The 24,178-nt window shown below is 36.2% G+C and overlaps 1 protein-coding gene across 2 annotated transcripts in view; it reads left to right on the top strand.

The window, feature by feature from the left end:
- Positions 1-868: 868 nt before the first annotated feature.
- drp2 (dystrophin related protein 2) overlaps positions 869-24,178 on the top strand; it is a 164,484-nt gene continuing 141,174 nt past the window's right edge. For both annotated transcript variants that reach the window (XM_087798742.1, XM_087798741.1), the window contains exon 1: positions 869-941. The gene's annotated coding sequence lies outside the window, so the exon portion shown is untranslated. The remainder of the gene's footprint in view (positions 942-24,178) is intronic.

The raw sequence follows: 24,178 nt of genomic DNA, 5'->3' as shown, positions 1-24,178 counted from the left end.
GTGTCTGTGTGTGTCTGTGTGGACCTGTCTGTGTGTGTCTGTGTGTGTCTGTGTGTGTCTGTGTGGACCTGACTGTGTGGACCTGTCTGTGTGGACCTGTCTGTGTGTGTCTGTGTGTGTCTGTGTGTGTCTGTGTGGACCTGTCTGTGTAGACCTGTCTGTGTGTGTCTGTGTGGACCTGCCTGTGTGTGTCTGTGTGTGTCTGTGTGTGTCTGTGTGTGTCTGTGTGGACCTGTCTGTGTAGACCTGTCTGTGTGTGTCTGTGTGTGTCTGTGTGTGTCTGTGTGTGTCTGTGTGTGTCTGTGTGTGTCTGTGTATGTCTGTGTGTGTCTGTGTGTGTCTGTGTGGACCTGTCTGTGTGGACCTGACTGTGTGTGTCTGTGTGTGTCTGTGTGTGTCTGTGTGTGTCTGTGTGTGTCTGTGTGTGTCTGTGTGTGTCTGTGTATGTCTGTGTGTGTCTGTGTGTGTCTGTGTGTGTGTGTCTGTGTGTCTCAGGAAAACTTCTCTCCGACTGCTTTGCTTTGAAAAAGTCTTTCTGCTCACAAATGTTTTGGCTTCTTTCCAACCGTCCATAAATGATTCGACTCCACTTTCGTTTCTTATCTGATGTTTTCTTCTCCTCAGGTGCTCAGCATCAGGAGAAGACTGCCCTCGTTGTTGCCTCTCCTGCCGTCTCTCCATCCCTCCGTCCATCCCTCGTCCTTCCCTCCGTCCATCCCTCGTCCTTCCCTCGTCCATCCCTCCTTCCATCCCTCCGTCCATCCCTCGTCCATCCCTCCGTCCATCCCTCCGTCCATCCCTCCTTCCATCCCTCCGTCCATCCCTCCTTCCATCCCTCCTTCCATCCCTCCTTCCATCCCTCCATCACAGGACGGCCTCGGAGGCTTCATTTCTGTGAGCCTCTGCTCCTGCAGCTCCGTCCATCACGTCTTCACCGCTGGGTAACTATCACCTGTTGTCTGTTGCTGACAAATGATGATTGTTGTGTGTTTTACGGGTCGACACGTGTGTGTTTGTTTTCAGGGCGTTGTATTATTCTATGATGAATTCATTCATTTTACTATTTATACTGTATGTTTGTAAGTTGATTTGAAAAACTATATTTATGACCATTTTCTAAATGTATTAATCTTTTAAATTCAATATAAATGTTGCTATATTAGAGTCTCCAGACCAAACCAACCGAGCACAGAGATCCTGCATCAAACTTTCAGCCAATCATGGGACGAGCAGACGATCATGTGACGACGCAGAAGTGGTTTCACGATTCTGAGCGAAATGAGAATCAAGAATTGTTTGCTGAGAATTGAGATCATGATTTTTTTCACAATGTAAATATTTATTGAACCAAAAACAATGATTTTTTTTCTGTCTTATCTACACAATCTTTACATAATTTAAAAAATAATCCTTTTTGAACCATTTTTATGTGTAACGTGTGTAAAGGTAATGAGAGGTAGATGTTTTGTATTGTTAATAGTATTGTTAATAGTATTGTTAATAGTATTGTTAATAGTATTGTTAATAGTGTTGTTAATAGTATTGTTAATAGTATTGTTAATAGTATTGTTAATAGTGTTGTTAATAGTATTGTTAATAGTATTGTTAATAGTATTGTTAATAGTATTGTTAATAGTGTTGTTAATAGTATTGTTAGTAGTGTTGTTAATAGTGTTGTTAATAGTGTTGTTAATAGTATTGTTAATAGTGTTGTTAATAGTATTGTTAATAGTGTTGTTAATAGTGTTGTTAATAGTGTTGTTCATAGTATTGTTAATAGTATTGTTAATAGTGTTGTTAATAGTATTGTTAGTAGTATTGTTAATAGTGTTGTTAATAGTGTTGTTCATAGTATTGTTAATAGTATTGTTAATAGTATTGTTAATAGTGTTGTTAATAGTGTTGTTCATAGTATTGTTAATAGTATTGTTAATAGTATTGTTAATAGTGTTGTTAATAGTGTTGTTCATAGTATTGTTAATAGTATTGTTAATAGTATTGTTAATAGTGTTGTTAATAGTATTGTTAATAGTATTGTTAATAGTGTTGTTAATAGTGTTGTTCATAGTATTGTTAATAGTATTGTTAAAAGTGTTGTTAATAGTATTGTTAATAGTGTTGTTAATAGTGTTGTTCATAGTATTATTAATAGTATTGTTAATAGTGTTGTTAATAGTGTTGTTAAAAGTGTTGTTAGTAGTATTGTTAATAGTGTTGTTAATAGTGTTGTTCATAGTATTATTAATAGTATTGTTAATAGTGTTGTTAATAGTATTGTTAATAGTATTGTTAATAGTATTGTTAATAGTGTTGTTAATAGTATTGTTAATAGTATTGTTAATAGTATTGTTAATAGTATTGTTAATAGTATTGTTAATAGTATTGTTAATAGTGTTGTTAATAGTATTGTTAATAGTATTGTTAATAGTGTTGTTAATAGTGTTGTTCATAGTATTGTTAATAGTATTGTTAAAAGTGTTGTTAATAGTGTTGTTAATAGTGTTGTTAATAGTGTTGTTCATAGTATTATTAATAGTATTGTTAATAGTGTTGTTAATAGTATTGTTAATAGTATTGTTCATGATGCTGCGCCCACAATATTAGCTCCACTGTCTGTCGTTATAAACACCATTTGTTCCTCCTACGAACTCCAAGAGACTCTCCTTCACTCCATGAACTGGATTCTCTCCTGTGTGATCTTCGAGGTAAAAGGCTTTTCATGGTGAAGTCACTGGTAACGTAATGGACCGTCAGGCTCATGTACGCTTCCATAGTTCAGCTGCATCATAAGTCTGTTGCAAAATGATGAACCGCTTCCAAGTCTGTCTCCACTGAGTGTCTCGAGCAGGTCGTGACATGTTTGAGAAATAGTCGCGGGTCGGCACCTTGTAGCACTCGTCTAGGGTGATGATCCTTTTCCTAAATCCCTCGTTTGGCACAGTGTTGATCGGAACCATATCTTTAGCCAGAGCTGTGTCTCAAATCGCATACTTGCTTAAACTTAGTATTTATAGTGCATAAGTGCGTCTCAATTCTAAGTATGTGAAATGTAGTACTCCATGAATAGTAAAATACAAAAACGCCCACAAAACTGAGTATGGATCGATGGACACTTTCTACCCTAAACGACTCCATCTTAGTGACGTTGATGTTGTAAATAGAAGTTATGTCATATATATATATATATATATATATTTCACTGCTGATACCGGCGTAAATAACTCAATATTTCTCATATTTCTTGAAACCAAACGTGCTGCCAGCAGGTGTCGCTAGTGTTCCTACAGCTGTTTGAAACCATCATTAAATAGTAGTAGAAGAAGAAGCTGTGGAGGATTAGTTACTAGTTAGTACGTACACTATCCTGATGATACTAACTTCTAGTATACTAAGAGAAGTATGTTTGAGACATACTTTCTGTGAAGGATTAGTTACTAGTTAGTACGTACACTATCCTGATGATACTAACTTCTAGTATACTAAGAGAAGTTTGTTTGAGACATACTATCTGTGGAGGATTAGTTACTAGTTAGTACGTACACTATCCTGATGATACTAACTTCTAGTATACTAAGAGAAGTATGTTTGAGACATACTATCTGTGGAGGATTAGTTACTAGTCAGTACGTACACTATCCTGATGATACTAACTTCTAGTATACTAAGAGAAGTATGTTTGAGACATACTATCTGTGGAGGATTAGTTACTAGTTAGTACGTACACTATCCTGATGATACTAACTTCTAGTATACTAAGAGAAGTACAGTATGTTTGAGACATACTATCTGTGGAGGATTAGTTACTAGTTAGTACGTACACTATCCTGATGATACTAACTTCTAGTATACTAAGAGAAGTATGTTTGAGACATACTATCTGTGGAGGATTAGTTACTAGTTAGTACGTACACTATCCTGATGATACTAACTTCTAGTATACTAAGAGAAGTATGTTTGAGACATACTATCTGTGGAGGATTAGTTACTAGTTAGTATGTACACTATCCTGATGATACTAACTTCTAGTATACTAAGAGAAGTATGTTTGAGACATACTATCTGTGGAGGATTAGTAACTAGTTAGTACGTACACTATCCTGATGCATACTAACTTCTAGTATACTAAGAGAAGTATGTTTGAGACATACTATCTGTGGAGGATTAGTTACTAGTTAGTACGTACACTATCCTGATGATACTAACTTCTAGTATACTAAGAGAAGTATGTTTGAGACATACTATCTGTGGAGGATTAGTTACTAGTTAGTACGTACACTATCCTGATGATACTAACTTCTAGTATACTAAGAGAAGTATGTTTGAGACATACTATCTGTGGAGGATTAGTTACTAGTTAGTACGTACACTATCCTGATGATACTAACTTCTAGTATACTAAGAGAAGTATGTTTGAGACATACTATCTGTGGAGGATTAGTTACTAGTTAGTACGTACACTATCCTGATGATACTAACTTCTAGTATACTAAGAGAAGTATGTTTGAGACATACTATCTGTGGAGGATTAGTTACTAGTTAGTACGTACACTATCCTGATGATACTAACTTCTAGTATACTAAGAGAAGTATGTTTGAGACATACTATCTGTGGAGGATTAGTTACTAGTTAGTACGTACACTATCCTGATGATACTAACTTCTAGCATACTAAGAGAAGTATGTTTGAGACATACTATCTGTGGAGGATTAGTTACTAGTTAGTACGTACACTATCCTGATGATACTAACTTCTAGTATACTAAGAGAAGTACAGTATGTTTGAGACATACTATCTGTGGAGGATTAGTTACTAGTTAGTACGTACACTATCCTGATGATACTAACTTCTAGTATACTAAGAGAAGTATGTTTGAGACATACTATCTGTGGAGGATTAGTTACTAGTTAGTACGTACACTATCCTGATGATACTAACTTCTAGTATACTAAGAGAAGTATGTTTGAGACATACTATCTGTGGAGGATTAGTTACTAGTTAGTATGTACACTATCCTGATGATACTAACTTCTAGTATACTAAGAGAAGTATGTTTGAGACATACTATCTGTGGAGGATTAGTAACTAGTTAGTACGTACACTATCCTGATGCATACTAACTTCTAGTATACTAAGAGAAGTATGTTTGAGACATACTATCTGTGGAGGATTAGTTACTAGTTAGTACGTACACTATCCTGATGATACTAACTTCTAGTATACTAAGAGAAGTATGTTTGAGACATACTATCTGTGGAGGATTAGTTACTAGTTAGTACGTACACTATCCTGATGATACTAACTTCTAGTATACTAAGAGAAGTATGTTTGAGACATACTATCTGTGGAGGATTAGTTACTAGTTAGTACGTACACTATCCTGATGATACTAACTTCTAGTATACTAAGAGAAGTATGTTTGAGACATACTATCTGTGGAGGATTAGTTACTAGTTAGTACGTACACTATCCTGATGATACTAACTTCTAGTATACTAAGAGAAGTATGTTTGAGACATACTATCTGTGGAGGATTAGTTACTAGTTAGTACGTACACTATCCTGATGATACTAACTTCTAGTATACTAAGAGAAGTATGTTTGAGACATACTATCTGTGGAGGATTAGTTACTAGTTAGTACGTACACTATCCTGATGATACTAACTTCTAGCATACTAAGAGAAGTATGTTTGAGACATACTATCTGTGGAGGATTAGTTACTAGTTAGTACGTACAATATCCTGATGCATACTAACTTCTAGTATACTAAGAGAAGTATGTTTGAAACATACTATCTGTGGAGGATTCGTTACTAGTTAGTACGTACACTATCCTGATGATACTAACTTCTAGTATACTAAGAGAAGTATGTTTGAAACATACTCTCTGTGGAGGATTAGTTACTAGTTAGTACGTACATTATCCTGATGATACTAACTTCTAGTATACTAAGAGAAGTATATGATTTGAGACATACTATCTGTGGAGGATTAGTTACTAGTTAGTACGTACACTATCCTGATGCATACTAACTTCTAGTATACTAAGAGAAGTATGTTTGAGACACAGCACTGATTCCTTAACTCATGTGTACTTGACTGGACCTGCACCGTCTCGGCCCTTTTCTAGAGCAGTTAGACACTCCTGGTCTATAGGTAAGAATCAAGATTTTTTTAATCTATTGATCGCGCAGCTCTAGTGTTGTCACTGTTTTATAACCGTTTTATAGTTTTTGTGTCTTATTAGTATGTTTTGATTTCCATTAATAAAACTGAATCACAATATACGTTTGTGCAGCGGGAGTAGAAGATAACACGTGTATAAACACTATTATATTATTGTCGTACATCTGGAGAAGTTTTGAAAACGAGCTTCATCTCATCATGTTTGAACATCTTCTTTTTTAATTGGAACGATCTTCTCTGTTGAAGCTTCGTTAGACTTTATAAAAACATCTTCCCTCGTCCACTGCAGTTGTTGCACCTCATGTATATATATGTGTATATGCACGTAAACACAGTGTGTGTATGTATATATATACAGTATATATATATATATATATATATATATATATATATATATATATACATATACAGTGTATATATATATATATATATACATATACAGTGTATATATATATATATAAATATGGATATCTCTCTCTGTATATACAATATATATTGAAAGGTGTGAAATGTTGGTCGCTGGTGTCTCGGGCGTCTTTAGGTCTCACAAAGTTAATCAACGGATCCTGTCTTCTCTGAACCGTCATTCATGGCTTTGACCCTCTGGAGCAACTCAATCACTGTCTTCACCCAAGTAATATCCTGTGCCAGCTCTTATCTCGGCCTCCAAATTACCCAGACTCCTCCGTCCCGGCGAGGAACAAGGCTGGGAGCAGGTCAGTGGAGGTAAAGTGGACTCACAGCGAGGCTTGTGTGAAGCGCCGCCGCTGCTTGATGCCAGTGTTGGCAGCAGCATTAGTGCAGTGTAGGTTCAGTCAGCCGTCCAACTGGTGAGGCTGGAGGGAGCATTAGCTCGCTCCACTGCCGCACACCAGGGACCTGGTTCCAGAGTGGCAGGCGGTTCAAATCCTCTCTTGCTCAAAGACATGACTGTTTTTTTGCTGAGAAAGATTTTTATCTCCTTCTATGTGTTATCTCAGCGTCTCCTGCTGTGACAGTAACAAGGTCTGGATACTAACTCTCAAGCATCAGTTCACTGTGATGAACGATCCTGGTTCAAGACCCTCAGACTCTATTGTTAATCACAGTTTAATTTGATCATAGATATTTAATGTTTTATATCGCAGTTGAGTATTTATTATACATAGTAATTTGTCTTATTTTATATACAATTTACATCAAATATTCACAGCTTGTTCATGTTTGTGTTGTAATTCAACTTCTGGCCTTTAGATGGCAGCAGTCGTTACGTCCTCCACAGCTAAAGTAAGAATGATGACTGAGGACGAGAGGATACAGTTAGTCCAGCAGCTTTTAAAGCTTACTTTTGGACCTATTTTGGTTAAAAACTTGGTCAAGAGTCATGTGTTCTGTAAATTCTGCAACACCAGAGTCAAGTACTGGACAATACTACACATATATACTTGTTACAACACTATCACAACACCAGAGTCAAGTACTGGACAATACTACACATATATACTTGTTACTACACTATCACAACACCAGAGTCAAGTACTGGACAATACTACACATATATACTTGTTACAACACTATCACAACACCAGAGTCAAGTACTGGACAATACTACACATATATACTTGTTACTACACTATCACAACACCAGAGTCAAGTACTGGACAATACTACACATGTATACTTGTTACTACACTATCACAACACCAGAGTCAAGTACTCCACAATACTACACATATATACTTGTTACTTCACTATCACAACACCAGAGTCAAGTACTCCATAATACTACACATATATACTTGTTACTACACTATCACTATAATTCACTATATATCGTATACTTGTATCGTGATACGTATCAACAAACTCTTGACAATACACGCTCGTACTGATAACCAACATTTTCTGAAGTTGTATCTATTTTTGAAACAGATGAACAGATAAAGCCATGACCTTCTTGCCAGAGGTAATAATATCATGTGCAGCAACAGATTAACATTGTTTGACGTCTTCAGTTCGATCTTGTTCTATTGACGGCAGCATCTGGTAAAAAACGTGTCTACAGAAATCTAGCGTTGATGTTGGATGTTCTTGGATCTTGCTCTGTTCCCTTGAATAAGGAATGTTGGACCCTCAGCCTCAACTGACTCGCACTTCCTCGCACTCCAGACGTTCAAGCTCAACTTCTCAGATTGAAACATGTTCCTCTGTAGGAATGTAACTGTGATCCAAACTGACTCATCAGCATGTTCTCTGGTCGCTTTCTGCTCCACCAACGATGAAGGAGACGAGTCTGAATCTGACATGAACGAGGGGGCGGAGGCTCAGGGGGCCGTGGATACTCTCGAAACCTCAGTATAGTTGCTTTGAAGATCTTCCAAACTGATGTCTTTTATCCTGCTCATGTAACTTTGGAATGCATTTGGTTTAATTCCATGATAAATGTGTTTATGTTTAGTGTGGGTTCATTTAGCAATAATTGTCGTTTGGCTTCTTATTGGTTCAATCACATTAACATGTCGGGTCTCCTGCTGCTCCATCACGCCTTCTTCTGTGAAGCTGCTTTGTTGAGATTTTTCACTGACAAAAATAAATTGATCAAAGAGAAAAACGCTTCCCTTTTGTGTGGAACCCCTGCTGTCACTGAGCCTTTTCCACCTTGTGGTCCTCCTTTAACATTGTAACTCTGGCCGATATTTCGTCTCTGGTGAACAAGATGAAACCCTCTTCTTGCTCGTCAGACATCCTTCCATGTAGGCTCTTTATTAAACTGTCTGATGTCATTGGCCCCTGGGTTACCAAAATGGTGAACCTCTCCCTTTCCACAGGGGTCTTCTATTCATGGTCAGACCTTCCATCAGTGATCTGATCCAGACTTACACCCCAGCTCGGGCTCTGAGGTCTGTGGATCATAATCTACTGATGGTTCCTGAGGGTCTACTGACTCCTTCAAGAAACATCTCACGACACTTTGATTTGAGCTTTTCCCTGATTTTCTGGACGTGATCACTTTTATACTCTATAGTTTTGTGTGAATTGTTTTTGATTGTTAAAGTGCTTTGTGACCCTGGTCTGTAAAGTCGCTTTAGGAATAACCATTACTTACTTACTGACTATATTCTCTGGAAAAGCTTCAGAAGCTCTGAAGCTTAAAGAATAATAATTAGTTGTGTTTTACACATTCAACAAATATAATATGAAATATGAAGAGGATTCATCTTCTGAGTGTTTGACTGTTTATGTTATTAATGTTCCGTTCACATCCGTCTAAAGTCTATCCTGTATTCTTGGTTTTAAGGACGTCTAAATACTTCTGCTCTGTTTACGATGCTCTGTTGCCGCAACAACTACGACACCTTTTATATCATCTCCATGGTAACTTAAAGAACGTCCCATAATGAGCAGCTAAATATTCGTAGCATCCAAATAAACTCTTCTTCCCTGAACATATGACAAGTTGATGAAAACATCGATCTTAATAACTTTCTTTAACTATTAAACAACCTTCAGTCACGTCAAACATTGACTCGTAGACATGAGCTGTCGTTATAACTTCAATAAATCAAAGAAACAAAGCACAATAATAAAGTTATTACCTTACCTTACCTTAATATGAAAAGTAAACATGAATCGTTAGGTTAGGTTAGGTAGAACTTTATTGATTTATTGAAATTGTTTTTGTTCCATTTAGCCACAGCAATACAGCAATTAATTAAATTACAAATTAGTTAATTATAAATTAGTTTAATTACAAATGTAATTAAAGGCGCCGACGAGGACGGCTGCCTCTTCCAGTAGCTCCGCAGCAATTTCTATAATTTTCTGTTTTTTACTATAATTTTTTAAATGGATACTTTTGAACATGGAGAGAATCGTCTTGTTTACTCAAGAGAGGATCTACTGTCGCTGAAGTCAATGGCACGGGCTGGAGATCGCCACAAGATCCCGAACTTCAGCGCCGTTACAGAGGCTGTCGGGCAGGGAAGAGGCTAAAGGCTAAGCTAACGGACAATCGGAGACGTCACAAACCAACGATCCCAACGATCACGATGGGGAACGTCAATTCACTGACGAATAAGATGGACGAGCTGTCTGCCCTCAACAACCAGCGGATCTACAGAGAGAGCAGCTTGTTGATCTTCACGGAGACGTGGCTCACTCACTGACTCCGGACTCACTCGTGGATCTGCCTGGTTTCAGCTCCGTCAGAGCAGGAGGTCCGATCATGTAAACGCTACATAAACGCTGGTGTAGTCCGGGACACGTTACTGTGAAGAAAGTCTTGTGTTGTCAAGATTTAGAACTGTTGGCTGTCAGCATGCGTCCATATTATCTACCGCGTGAGTTCAGTCACGTGATCGCGCTGTGTGTCTACATTCCTGCGAGCGCTGCGGCGCCATCTGCCTGTGAGAAGATCCACACAATGACAGCTCGACTTCAGAATCAACATCCTGACGCGTTTATCATCATCTCTGGAGACTTTAATCATGCCAACCTGGACTCTACTCTGCCTACTTTCCATCAGGATGTGGATTGTCCCACCAGGAATAACAGGACAATTGACCTTCTTTATTCCAACTTGAAGGACGCCTACAGAGCCAAACCTCTTCCTCCACTTGGAAGGTCCGATCACAACCTGGTCCGCCGTCACAGTACATTCCTCTGGTGCAGAGACAGACTGTCACCACTAAGACAATCAGAAAGTGGACACCAGCTGTGGAGGACGCCATCAGAGACTGCTTTGAAACAACAGACTGGGATGTGCTGCTGAGGTCTCATGGTGAGGACATCGAGGGACAGACACACTGTCTAACGGATTATTTAAATTTCTGCTTGGACGTTGTCGCCCCTACTAAGACTGTCCGCTGTTACCCTAATAATAAACCGTGGGTAACAAAGGAGGTCAAGGATGTCCTTAACAGGAAGAAAGTGGCATTCAGGAGCAGAGACAGGAACGCCATGAGGTCAGCTCAGCAGGAGGTGAAGCGATGCTTGAAGGAGGCAAAGGACACCTACAGGAGGAGGTTGGAGGAGAAGCTGAGCCGAGAAGAAATAAGAGAGGTCTGGGATGGTGTTAAAACCATCACTGGACACAAGACCAAGGCCTCTCTGACTGCAGTGGACACGGTGGAGGAGGCAAATGGACTGAACAACTTTTTCAACAGGTTTTAGCAGGTCACCTCACCCTCACTGCTGCCCGCCTCAGGACCTGCCCCACCTTCTTGTGCCCCCCTCAGCTCCACACAACCACTTCCCAGCTTCACCTCACTCCAGGTACAGGATGTACTTCGGAGGATTCGTCCAGGGAAGGCTGCTGGTCCTGATAAGGTATCTGCTCGACTGCTAAAGACCTGCACTGCTGAACTAGCTGAGCGACTCCAGCATGTCTTCAACCTCAGTCTACGGCTGGGGAAAGTACCAACTCTGTGGAAGACTTCCTGTATCGTTCCAGTCCCTAAAAAGATCCGACCGAGTGTGCTGAACGATTACAGACCGGTGGCACTGACTTCGCAGCTGATGAAGACACTGGAGCGGCTGGTCCTCAAACATTTCAGGCCACAAGTCCAGCACGCGCAGGACCCCCTGCAGTTTGCCGACCAGCCAGCAGTTGGTGTGGAAGATGCCATCCTTCACCTCCTGCATCGGACCTACTCCCACTTGGATAAAGGAAGCGGTTCAGTGAGAATCCTGTTCCTGGACTTTTCTAGTGCCTTCAACACTATCCAACCCACTCTGCTGCAGGACAAACTGACTAAGATGCATGTCTGGTCTGGTCTCCTGGATTACGGACTATCTTACTGATCGACCACAGTATGTCAGGCTGAAGGACATCAAGTCTGACACTGTGGTGTGCAGTACAGGAGCACCTCAGGGGACAGTACTGGCCCCTCTCCTCTTCACCATCTACACTTCGGACTTCTGCTACAACTCAGAGCTGAGTCTCGTCCAGAAGTATGCTGACGACACTGACATTGTTGGAGGCATCAGGGACAACAGCGAAGACGAGTACAGGAGTCTGATACGTGACTTTGTGGACTGGAGTGAGAGGAACCACTTGCAGCTGAACACCTCAAAAACCAAGGAGCTGGTCTTGGACTTCGGGAGGTCCAGGACAAAGCCACGTCCAGTGTCCATCAGAGGTGACGAGGTGGAGATAGTGGACAACTATAAGTACCTCGGTGTGTGGATGGACAGTAAACTGGACTGGTCCTGCAACACAGACCATGTATATAAGAAGGTTCAGAGTAGAAGTACTTTCTGAGGAGGCTTCGATCATTTAACATCTGCAAGAAGCTCCTCTGCATGTTCTACCAGTCTGTGGTTGCCAGTGTCCTGTTCTATGCTGTGGTGTGTTGGGGTGGAAATGTGTCCAAGAGGAGGTCAACAGGTTGGACAGGTTGATCAGGAGGGCTGGCTCTGTGGTTGGAATGAAGCTGGACTCACTGGTGACAGTTGCTGAGATCATTGAACAAACTACTGTCCATCATGATGATGACAGTCATCCTCTGAACACTGTCATCAGTGAGCAGAGAAGCAGATGAAGCATGAATGCTCCTCCCAGGTGCAAAACAAATAGACTCAGGGACTCATTCATCCCTCGGGCTATTAAATTGTACAATTCTGAGTTCGGGGGCAGGAGTGGAGTGAGAGTATCTGGATGTTCTGTTCCATGTTAGTCTTTGTATCCTTTGTCTTTGTTGTTTTTCTTTCCTTGATCTATGTTCTTTGTCTTTATCTTTAGACTTAGATTGTGTCATCTTGTTCTTCCTCTTTATGTTCTTCTTCTTCTTTTTTTTTTATGTATTATTTTTTATTGTTTATGAAAAATTGCTGGCTATTGGTAAAAAACTATTTCCCAAAGGAGACCTCCTGAGGGATCAATAAAGTTTTACCTTACCTTACCTTACCTTAATTATTCATAAATAAAAATAAAAATAAATAAGAACAAGAACAAAGAGAAATAAAGAGAAAGAACAAGATGATGATACAATCTAAGTCTAAAGATAAAGAACATAGATTAAAGAAAAATAACAAAGACAAAGATACAAAGACTAACATAGAACATCATGATACTTTTACTCCACTCCTGCCCCGAACTCAGAATTGTACAATCTAATAGCCCGAGGAATGAATGAGTCTGTATAAGTGTAAATAAGAACAGATCTTTACCTTCATCTACTTTAGCATCAGCACTGGTTTATTTTTCCCTCTATTTCATGGTAATGTGATCTGAAAGTAAAGTGTTCAAACATACGTGGAAGAATTGAACGAGTGTCTCAACTGTTTAAATGCTGTTTAAAAACACAATTAAAGGTTCAAGGCCTCGATGAAACCTTCACTTCACGTCAGGATGAACATGTCGGAGCTGAAGTCGTTCTCACCGATCAAACCATCAGTTTGTTTGCAGACGCGTCCAAACACCCCATGAATGATGTTCCTGGTTTGTCCTGAATAGACCCACGAGTGGCTGAGCAACGGTGACTTCTATCAGTTACTGTCTCACCTCCTCCCACCGTCGCCTGTTTTCTCGCCTCCTCTTTATCTGCCGTTTCCCGGAGCAGCATCGTCCGCCGAGACCGAAGGCTTTTAGAAGCTTCGCTGCCGCATGTGTACGTCGCCGCGCTATTGAACGTAAAGCAGTCAATAGTTGCTGTTTGTCTGCAGACTGACGTGGAAGCAGTGGGAGGTGATGCATGTCGCTGGTGTTTCTTCACATTTTCAATAATGCAGGAGTGTTTAAGCTGCGAGGTGAGAGGAGGGTCAGCCAGGAGTGATGCTGCACTTCTGCACACGTGTGTTCATCCAGGCAGCTTCGCAGCAGCTATTTTATCAAATTAAATTCATGTCAGCAGGCAAGATAAGATTAACGTGACCTGACATTTCCATGTCTGGAGACAGATGCGTGCTCCAGTTACCAACCCAACGTTTCCCTCCATGGAAATTACATTTACTTCTCAATCTCAGTTTTTATCAGAAACGAGCCTCGTCTCAGTGAATCAAGACTCGTTCTCACCGTTGATTTCATTTGATTTCAAGCTGATGTGAGAATCTTAGCTCTTGACACGTGTCTCAAGAATACAATGTATGTATAGTGATAGTGTAGTAACAAGTATGTGTAGTATTGTCCAGTACTTGACTCTGGTGTTGTGATAGTGTAGTAACTAGTATATATGTGTAGTATTGTCCAGTACTTGACTCTGGTGTTGTGATAGTGTAGTAACAAGTATGTGTAGTATTGTCCAGTACTTGACTCTGGTGTTGTGATAGTGTAGTAACTAGTATATATGTGTAGTATTGTCCAGTACTTGACTCTGGTGTTGTGATAGTGTAGTAACAAGTATGTGTAGTATTGTCCAGTACTTGACTCTGGTGTTGTGATAGTGTAGTAACTAGTATATATGTGTAGTATTGTCCAGTACTTGACTCTGGTGTTGTGATAGTGTAGTAACAAGTATATATGTGTAGTATTGTCCAGTACTTGACTCTGGTGTTGTGATAGTGTAGTAACAAGTATATATGTGTAGTATTGTCCAGTACTTGACTCTGGTGTTGTGATAGTGTAGTAACAAGTATGTGTAGTATTGTCCAGTACTTGACTCTGGTGTTGTGATAGTGTAGTAACTAGTATATATGTGTAGTATTGTCCAGTACTTGACTCTGGTGTTGTGATAGTGTAGTAACAAGTATGTGTAGTATTGTCCAGTACTTGACTCTGGTGTTGTGATAGTGTAGTAACTAGTATATATGTGTAGTATTGTCCAGTACTTGACTCTGGTGTTGTGATAGTGTAGTAACAAGTATGTGTAGTATTGTCCAGTACTTGACTCTGGTGTTGTGATAGTGTAGTAACTAGTATATATGTGTAGTATTGTCCAGTACTTGACTCTGGTGTTGTGATAGTGTAGTAACAAGTATATATGTGTAGTATTGTCCAGTACTTGACTCTGGTGTTGTGATAGTGTAGTAACAAGTATATATGTGTAGTATTGTCCAGTACTTGACTCTGGTGTTGTGATAGTGTAGTAACAAGTATATATGTGTAGTATTGTCCAGTACTTGACTCTGGTGTTGTGATAGTGTAGTAACAAGTATATATGTGTAGTATTGTCCAGTACTTGACTCGGGTGTTGTGATAGTGTAGTAACAAGTATGTATGTGTAGTATTGTCCAGTACTTGACTCTGGTGTTGTGATAGTGTAGTAACAAGTATATATGTGTAGTATTGTCCAGTACTTGACTCTGGTGTTGTGATAGTGTAGTAACAAGTATGTATGTGTAGTATTGTCCAGTACTTGACTCTAGTGTTGTGATAGTGTAGTAACAAGTATATATGTGTAGTATTGTCCAGTACTTGACTCTGGTGTTGTGATAATGTAGTAACAAGTATATATGTGTAGTATTGTCCAGTACTTGACTCTGGTGTTGTGATAGTGTAGTAACAAGTATATATGTGTAGTATTGTCCAGTACTCGACTCTGGTGTTGTGATAGTGTAGTAACAAGTATATATGTGTAGTATTGTCCAGTACTTGACTCTGGTGTTGTGATAGTGTAGTAACTAGTATATATGTGTAGTATTGTCCAGTACTTGACTCTGGTGTTGTGATAGTGTAGTAACAAGTATATATGTGTAGTATTGTCCAGTACTTGACTCTGGTGTTGTGATAGTGTAGTAACAAGTATATATGTGTAGTATTGTCCAGTACTTGACTCTAGTGTTGTGATAGTGTAGTAACAAGTATATATGTGTAGTATTGTCCAGTACTTGACTCTGGTGTTGTGATAGTGTAGTAACAAGTATATATGTGTAGTATTGTCCAGTACTTGACTCTGGTGTTGTGATAGTGTAGTAACAAGTATATATGTGTAGTATTGTCCAGTACTTGACTCTGGTGTTGTGATAGTGTAGTAACAAGTATATATGTGTAGTATTGTCCAGTACTTGACTCTTGTGTTGTGATAGTGTAGTAACAAGTATATATGTGTAGTATTGTCCAGTACTTGACTCTGGTGTTGTGATAGTGTAGTAACAAGTATATATGTGTAGTATTGTCCAGTACTTGACTCTGGTGTTGTGATAGTGTAGTAACAAGTATATGTGTAGTATTGTCCAGTACTTGTGACCAAGTATGATCAGGAGCAGCAGATCACATGATCAGGAGCAGCAGATCACATGATCAGGAGCAGCAGATCACATGATCAGGAGCAGCAGATCACATGATCAGGAGCAGCAGATCACATGATCAGGAGCAGCAGATCACATGATCAGGAGCAGCAGGGGGTCTTAACCTCCTGAACAACCTTCTATTTTCAACTGCTCCAGATGGTCTGCAAGCCTCGGAGAAGAAAGTTCCTCATTATGACGAGGTGAAGGTTGTTGTGTTAGAAATGGAAGAAGAAATGAAAGAATCACTGGTGAGCGTCTGCACTTCTGCGCTAATGACTTCATTAAAACATAACGTGATAAAAATGATCTTAAGAATCAGGTTCATGTTCTGAAGGTTTCCTGCTGAGACTCTTGAGTAACGTTTGATGGATGTTTGTATGAATGCAGGCGCAGCACAGAGTCAAGAACACGTTTATGTAGCCGATATAATGGGACTCCAGCGAGTACTACAGCAAAAATACTACTAAAAATAGTGAAGCAACAAAATATGAACTGATTTCAATCAAAAAATTTACAAAATGATATTTGAACAAGTATATGGAAGAGGAAGTGAAAGAATAATATGGATTTTATATAAGAATGAAACAAGTGTGTTGTATATATGTTCAGGGATAATAGGAATAATGATATATACATGTATTAATAGTGTATTTATATGGATAATAACAATAATGATATAATACGTGTATTAATAGTGTATTTATATGGATAATAACAATAATGATATAATACGTGTATTAATAGTGTATTTATATGGATAATAACAATAATGATATAATACGTGTATTAATAGTGTATTTATATGGATAATAACAATAATGATATAATACGTGTATTAATAGTGTATTTATATGGATAATAACAATAATGATATATATACGTGTATTAATAGTGTATTTATATGGATAATAACAATAATGATATATATACGTGTATCAATAGTGTATTTATATGGATAATAACAATAATGATATATATACGTGTATTAATAGTGTATTTATATGGATAATAACAATAATCATATATATACGTGTATTAATAGTGTATTTATATGGATAATAACAATAATGATATATATACGTGTATTAATAGTGTATTTATATGGATAATAACAATAATGATATATATACGTGTATTAATAGTGTATTTATATGGATAATAACAATAATGATATAATACGTGTATTAATAGTGTATTTATATGGATAATAACAATAATGATATATATACGTGTATTAATAGTGTATTTATATGGATAATAACAATAATGATATAATACGTGTATTAATAGTGTATTTATATGGATAATAACAATAATGATATATATACGTGTATCAATAGTGTATTTATATGGATAATAACAATAATGATATATATACGTGTATTAATAGTGTATTTATATGGATAATAACAATAATGATATATATACGTGTATTAATAGTGTATTTATATGGATAATAACAATAATGATATATATACGTGTATTAATAGTGTATTTATATGGATAATAACAATAATGATATATATACGTGTATCAATAGTGTATTTATATCTGCTCAGTAGATATATTCAATTATATCATGTTCTATTGTGAAATATATAGATAATAAATATGTTAAGTTGCTGTAAGTGCTTATATATCACGTATTTGCTACAAAGTAAAGAATAATTAAAAATGTGATGGAAAAAAAAGCGCTTTTACTTCTTTCTGCTTCTTTTTCAAATAAGTAAGTAAATTATTTATATTGTAGAGTTTTTCCAGACCAGGGTCACAAAGCGCTCAACAATCAAAACAGTTCTCAATAAAATATATATTTAAAGGTCAAGAAAACAACGAGACAAACACAGGAGTCAAAGTTGATCCTGAAAGCAACCATTGAAGAGTTTGAAGGATAAATGTGAGTTCTTCTACTAGAGCAGCCAGTGAAGAGTTTGAAGCAGAAATGTAAGTTCTTCTACTAGAGCGGCTCAGAATATGAACTGCAGGCGAAACACATCCTTCTGGTTTACACACTAAATACACACAATAGTGTAAACGACACAAACACATGATAAGATCATGTTGTGACATCATTTAAGTTTATAGATTTTTCTCACTTGAAACAGTTTCTACTGTGTTTTGTTGCTTTTTTTATTTTTTTTAAATTTTTGCTTTAATTTAAATGTATTTCTTTTGCACCGATACGTAGAAATATTGTCGTACTTTATCTTCTAAAATCATCTCAGGGTTGGAGTCCATGTGAAGCTAAACGTTCCTACTTTAGAAGAAAGTCTTGAGTCTGAGCCTCGACACGACTGAGGATCTACTAAGAAAACATTTACTCTCGTATACTTTCACGCCTCATGAACATCAACTTGTTTTCTTCCGTCTGTGGAGATCATCTGATCATCACTCGCGACGACTGCTGCCCTCTAGAGGCCGGACCTTTAACTGCAGCACAAAATTGAACAAACACCGAGTTTATTTTGATGCTAATAGTAAATTCAAAATAGATTCATTTTATTTTACACATTTTCTTGGAATATAAACATATCCCTGATAAACTTTGTTAAATAAAATACAAATAAATACAGAGCTGTTGAATACCTTAAGTACCATTAAGACAATATTGCAGTATTTGTGTGTATCAATATCTTCCTTCTCTGTCGTGTTTGTTCATTTGTTTTTATTACGATGAAGGATCTCGTTTCTGTTTCAGTGGAAACTTAAAAAAACACAAAAACATTTCTGTGTTAATGCAGCAGATTTTAAACACTGTTTGTCAATCTGTGTGTGTTTGTGTGTAACTGTTTGTGTGCGTGTGTGTTTGTGTGTATATCTGTTTGTGTGTGTGTAGGTGTGTGTGTTTGTGTGTGTATATCTGTTTGTGTGTCTATGTGTATGTCTGTGTATCTGTTTGTGTGTGTATCTGTTTGTGTGCGTATCTGTTTGTATGTGCATAGGTGTGTGTGTTTGTGTGTGTATATATGTTTGTGTGCGTGTAGCTGGTCTGTGTCTATGTGTATGTGTGTGTATCTGTTTGTGTGTTTGTCTGTTTGTGTGTGCGTGTGTATCTGCATCTGTGTGTGTGTGTGTGTATGTCTGTTTGTGTTTTTCAATCTGTGTGTGTGTGTGTCTGTTTGTGTTTTTCAATCTGTGTGTGTGTGTGTGTGTGTGTGTGTGTGTGTGTGTGTGATGCAGCTTGTAGTCTAATGCAGTCTTGTGTTCCACTCTCTGAGTGACATGTTGTGTGCTCCAGTGTGAGGTTGTGTCAGATGTTGTGGGTCCGAGGATGTTGATGATGTTTATGATCCATTAGTGCATCAATGGAGCGAAACATTGATCTGTTTTAATGCATTAGTTTCACATAAAAGCTTCACTGAAGCTCATGTTTGTGTTCATGGTGTGTTTGTGCGTCTGAGCGACTCATCAGCAGCTGAATTCTCATTGTGTCGTCATGGTGATGAACCTTCACTGCTTAACCTGTCATATTATCAACAGATCGTTCACCTCTGACCTTCGTTAGATGATCCTACTGTCGACGCCTTCAGAGCTTTTGAAGATCATTTTCAAACATGTTCAGGAGACTTTTGCTCTCGAAACGTTAGAATGAAGAACATTCAACAAAAACAAGACTTTTGGTCCAATTCATAGTTGATTATTTTTTATTATAGTTGAAAATTGTTTGATTCTAGTTGAAAATTGTTTGATTATAGTTGAAAATTGTTTGATTATAGTTGAAAATTGTTTGATTATAGTTGAAAATTGTTGGATTATAGTTGAAAATTGTTTGATTATAGTTGAAAATTGTTGGATTATAGTTGAAAATTGTTTGATTATAGTTGAAAATTGTTGGATTATAGTTGAAAATTGTTGGATTATAGTTGAAAATTGTTGGATTATAGTTGAAAATTGTTTGATTACAGTTGAAAATTGTTTGATTATAGTTTAAAATTGTTTGATTATAGTTAAAAATGGTTTGATTACAGTTGAAAATTGTTGGATTATAGTTGAAAATTGTTGGATTATAGTTGAAAATGGTTTGATTATAGTTGAAAATTGTTTGATTATAGTTGAAAATTGTTTGATTATAGTTGAAAATTGTTTGATTATAGTTAAAAATTGTTTGATTATAGTTGAAAATTGTTTGATTATAGTTAAAAATTGTTTGATTATAGTTGAAAATTGTTTGATTATAGTTGAAAATTGTTGGATTATAGTTAAAAATGGTTTGATTACAGTTGAAAATTGTTTGATTATAGTTGAAAATTGTTGATTATAGTTGAAAATTGTTGGATTATAGTTGAAAATTGTTTGATTATAGTTGAAAATTGTTGATTATAGTTGAAAATTGTTTGATTATAGTTGAAAATTGTTTGATTATAGTTGAAAATTGTTGGATTATAGTTGAAAATTGTTTGATTATAGTTGAAAATTGTTGGATTATAGTTGAAAATTGTTTGATTATAGTTGAAAATTGTTGGATTATAGTTGAAAATTGTTTGATTATAGTTGAAAATTGTTGGATTATAGTTGAAAATTGTTTGATTATAGTTGAAAATTGTTTGATTATAGTTGAAAATTGTTGGATTATAGTTGAAAATTGTTTGATTATAGTTTAAAATTGTTTGATTATAGTTAAAAATGGTTTGATTACAGTTGAAAATTGTTGGATTATAGTTGAAAATTGTTGGATTATAGTTGAAAATGGTTTGATTATAGTTGAAAATTGTTTGATTATAGTTGAAAATTGTTTGATTATAGTTGAAAATTGTTTGATTATAGTTGAAAATTGTTGATTATAGTTGAAAATTGTTGGATTACAGTTGAAAATTGTTTGATTATAGTTTAAAATTGTTTGATTATAGTTAAAAATGGTTTGATTACAGTTGAAAATTGTTGGATTATAGTTGAAAATTGTTGGATTATAGTTGAAAATGGTTTGATTATAGTTGAAAATTGTTTGATTATAGTTGAAAATTGTTTGATTATAGTTGAAAATTGTTTGATTATAGTTGAAAATTGTTGATTATAGTTGAAAATTGTTGGATTGTAGTTGAAAATTGTTGATTATAGTTGAAAATTGTTTGATTATAGTTTAAAATTGTTTGATTATAGTTGAAAATTGTTTGATTATAGTTGAAAATTGTTGGATTATAGTTTAAAATTGTTTGATTATAGTTGAAAATTGTTTGATTATAGTTGAAAATTGTTGGATTATAGTTGAAAATTGTTTGATTATAGTTGAAAATTGTTTGATTATAGTTGAAAATTGTTGATTATAGTTGAAAATTGTTGGATTGTAGTTGAAAATTGTTGATTATAGTTGAAAATTGTTTGATTATAGTTAAAAATTGTTTGATTATAGTTGAAAATTGTTTGATTATAGTTGAAAATTGTTGGATTATAGTTAAACATTGTTTGATTACAGTTGAAAATTGTTTGATTATAGTTGAAAATTGTTGGATTATAGTTGAAAATTGTTTGATTATAGTTGAAAATTGTTGGATTATAGTTGAAAATTGTTGATTATAGTTTAAAATTGTTGGATTAAAGTTGAAAATTGTTTGATTACAGTTGAAAATTGTTGGATTATAGTTGAAAATTGTTGATTACAGTTGAAAATTGTTTGATTATAGTTGAAAATTGTTTGATTATAGTTGAAAATTGTTGGATTATAGTTGAAAATTGTTGATTAAAGTTGAAAATTGTTTGATTATAGTTGAAAATTGTTGGATTATAGTTGAAAATTGTTGATTACAGTTGAAAATTGTTTGATTACAGTTGAAAATTGTTTGATTATAGTTGACAATTGTTTGATTATAGTTGAAAATTGTTGATTACAGTTGAAAATTGTTTGATTATAGTTGAAAATTGTTGGATTATAGTTGAAAATTGTTGGATTATAGTTGAAAATTGTTGATTAAAGTTGAAAATTGTTTGATTATAGTTGAAAATTGTTTGATTATAGTTGAAAATTGTTTGATTATAGTTGAAAATTGTTGATTATAGTTGAAAATTGTTTGATTATAGTTTAAATTGTTTGATAATAGTTGAAAATTGTTTAATTACAGTTTAAATTGTTTGATTATAGTTGAAAATTGTTTGATTATAGTTGAAAATTGTTTGATTATAGTTGAAAATTGTTTGATTACAGTTTAAAATCGCAGGAAGGTTGAGGAGCTGCTGAGACGTTGACATCATACCAGCTTCACTAAAGGTCTCACTCAAGGACGTTCCTGCAGCAGAAACAAAGCGAGATTTACAATGAAATATTTAGTTCAATAAATTAAACATTCATTCTTTCATTTCCAAAGAGGTTGTTTGTAGCAGAAGCTCTGATCATGAACCAGGTCACACATCATCAACCATCTCACCTTCTCAAGTCTTTACCTTCATGGATTCATCGTCAACACAACAGTAGATGCTTCAGAGTTCATCCATCAGGTCAATGATTCAACTTCAACTCTCAGTTTTCTGTGCAGAAACTGAGCGACGACAGTCTTCAGCTCACGTTAGAATGATTGACAGATGAACTCAAGGACGTCAGAGCTGTCGGGTTTATGAGTCTGTCTCAGTGGTCATGTGATCGTGGTCTGACCTATCACTGTCCAGGAGTCTGTTGATATCACAATACAAGGATATAAAGTGATGTATAGTAATAGTGTAGTAACAAGTATATATGTGTAGTATTGTCCAGTACTTGACTCTGGTGTTGTGATAGTGTAGTAACAAGTATATATGTGTAGTATTGTCCAGTACTTGACTCTGGTGTTGTGATAGTGTAGTAACAAGTATACATGTTTAGTATTGTCCAGTACTTGACTCTGGTGTTGTGATAGTGTAGTAACAAGTATATATGTGTAGTATTGTCCAGTACTTGACTCTGGTGTTGTGATAGTGTAGTAACAAGTATATATGTGTAGTATTGTCCAGTACTTGACTCTGGTGTTGTGATAGTGTAGTAACAAGTATATATGTGTAGTATTGTCCAGTACTTGACTCTGGTGTTGTGATAGTGTAGTAACAAGTATATATGTGTAGTATTGTCTAGTACTTGACTCTGGTGTTGTGATAGTGTAGTAACAAGTATATATGTGTAGTATTGTCCAGTACTTGACCCTGGTGTTGTGATAGTGTAGTAACAAGTATATATGTGTAGTATTGTCCAGTACTTGACTCTGGTGTTGTGATAGTGTAGTAACAAGTATATATGTGTAGTATTGTCCAGTACATGACTCTGGTGTTGTGATAGTGTAGTAACAAGTATATATGTGTAGTATTGTCCAGTACTTGACTCTGGTGTTGTGATAGTGTAGTAACAAGTATATATGTGTAGTATTGTCCAGTACTTGACTCTGGTGTTGTGATAGTGTAGTAACAAGTATATATGTGTAGTATTGTCCAGTACTTGACTCTGGTGTTGTGATAGTGTAGTAACAAGTATATATGTGTAGTATTGTCCAGTACTTGACTCTGGTGTTGTGATAGTGTAGTAACACGTATATATGTGTAGTATTGTCTAGTACTTGACTCTGGTATTGTGATAGTGTAGTGACAAGTATATATGTGTAGTATTGTCCAGTACTTGACTCTGGTGTTGTGATAGTGTAGTATCAAGTATATATGTGTAGTATTGTCCAGTACTTGACTCTGGTGTTGTGATAGTGTAGTAACAAGTATATATGTGTAGTATTGTCCAGTACTTGACTCTGGTGTTGTGATAGTGTAGTAACAAGTATATATGTGTAGTATTGTCCAGTACTTGACTCTGGTGTTGTGATAGTGTAGTAACAAGTATATATGTGTAGTATTGTCCAGTACTTGACTCTGGTGTTGTGATAGTGTAGTAACAAGTATATATGTG

Source organism: Callionymus lyra, chromosome 9, assembly GCF_982586985.1.
Source record: "Callionymus lyra chromosome 9, fCalLyr1.hap1.1, whole genome shotgun sequence".
In the NCBI taxonomy this organism is placed as follows: domain Eukaryota; kingdom Metazoa; phylum Chordata; class Actinopteri; order Syngnathiformes; family Callionymidae; genus Callionymus; species Callionymus lyra.
The sequence above is the reverse complement of the archived record's forward strand: the minus strand, read 5'-3'. Positions and strand labels throughout refer to the sequence as shown.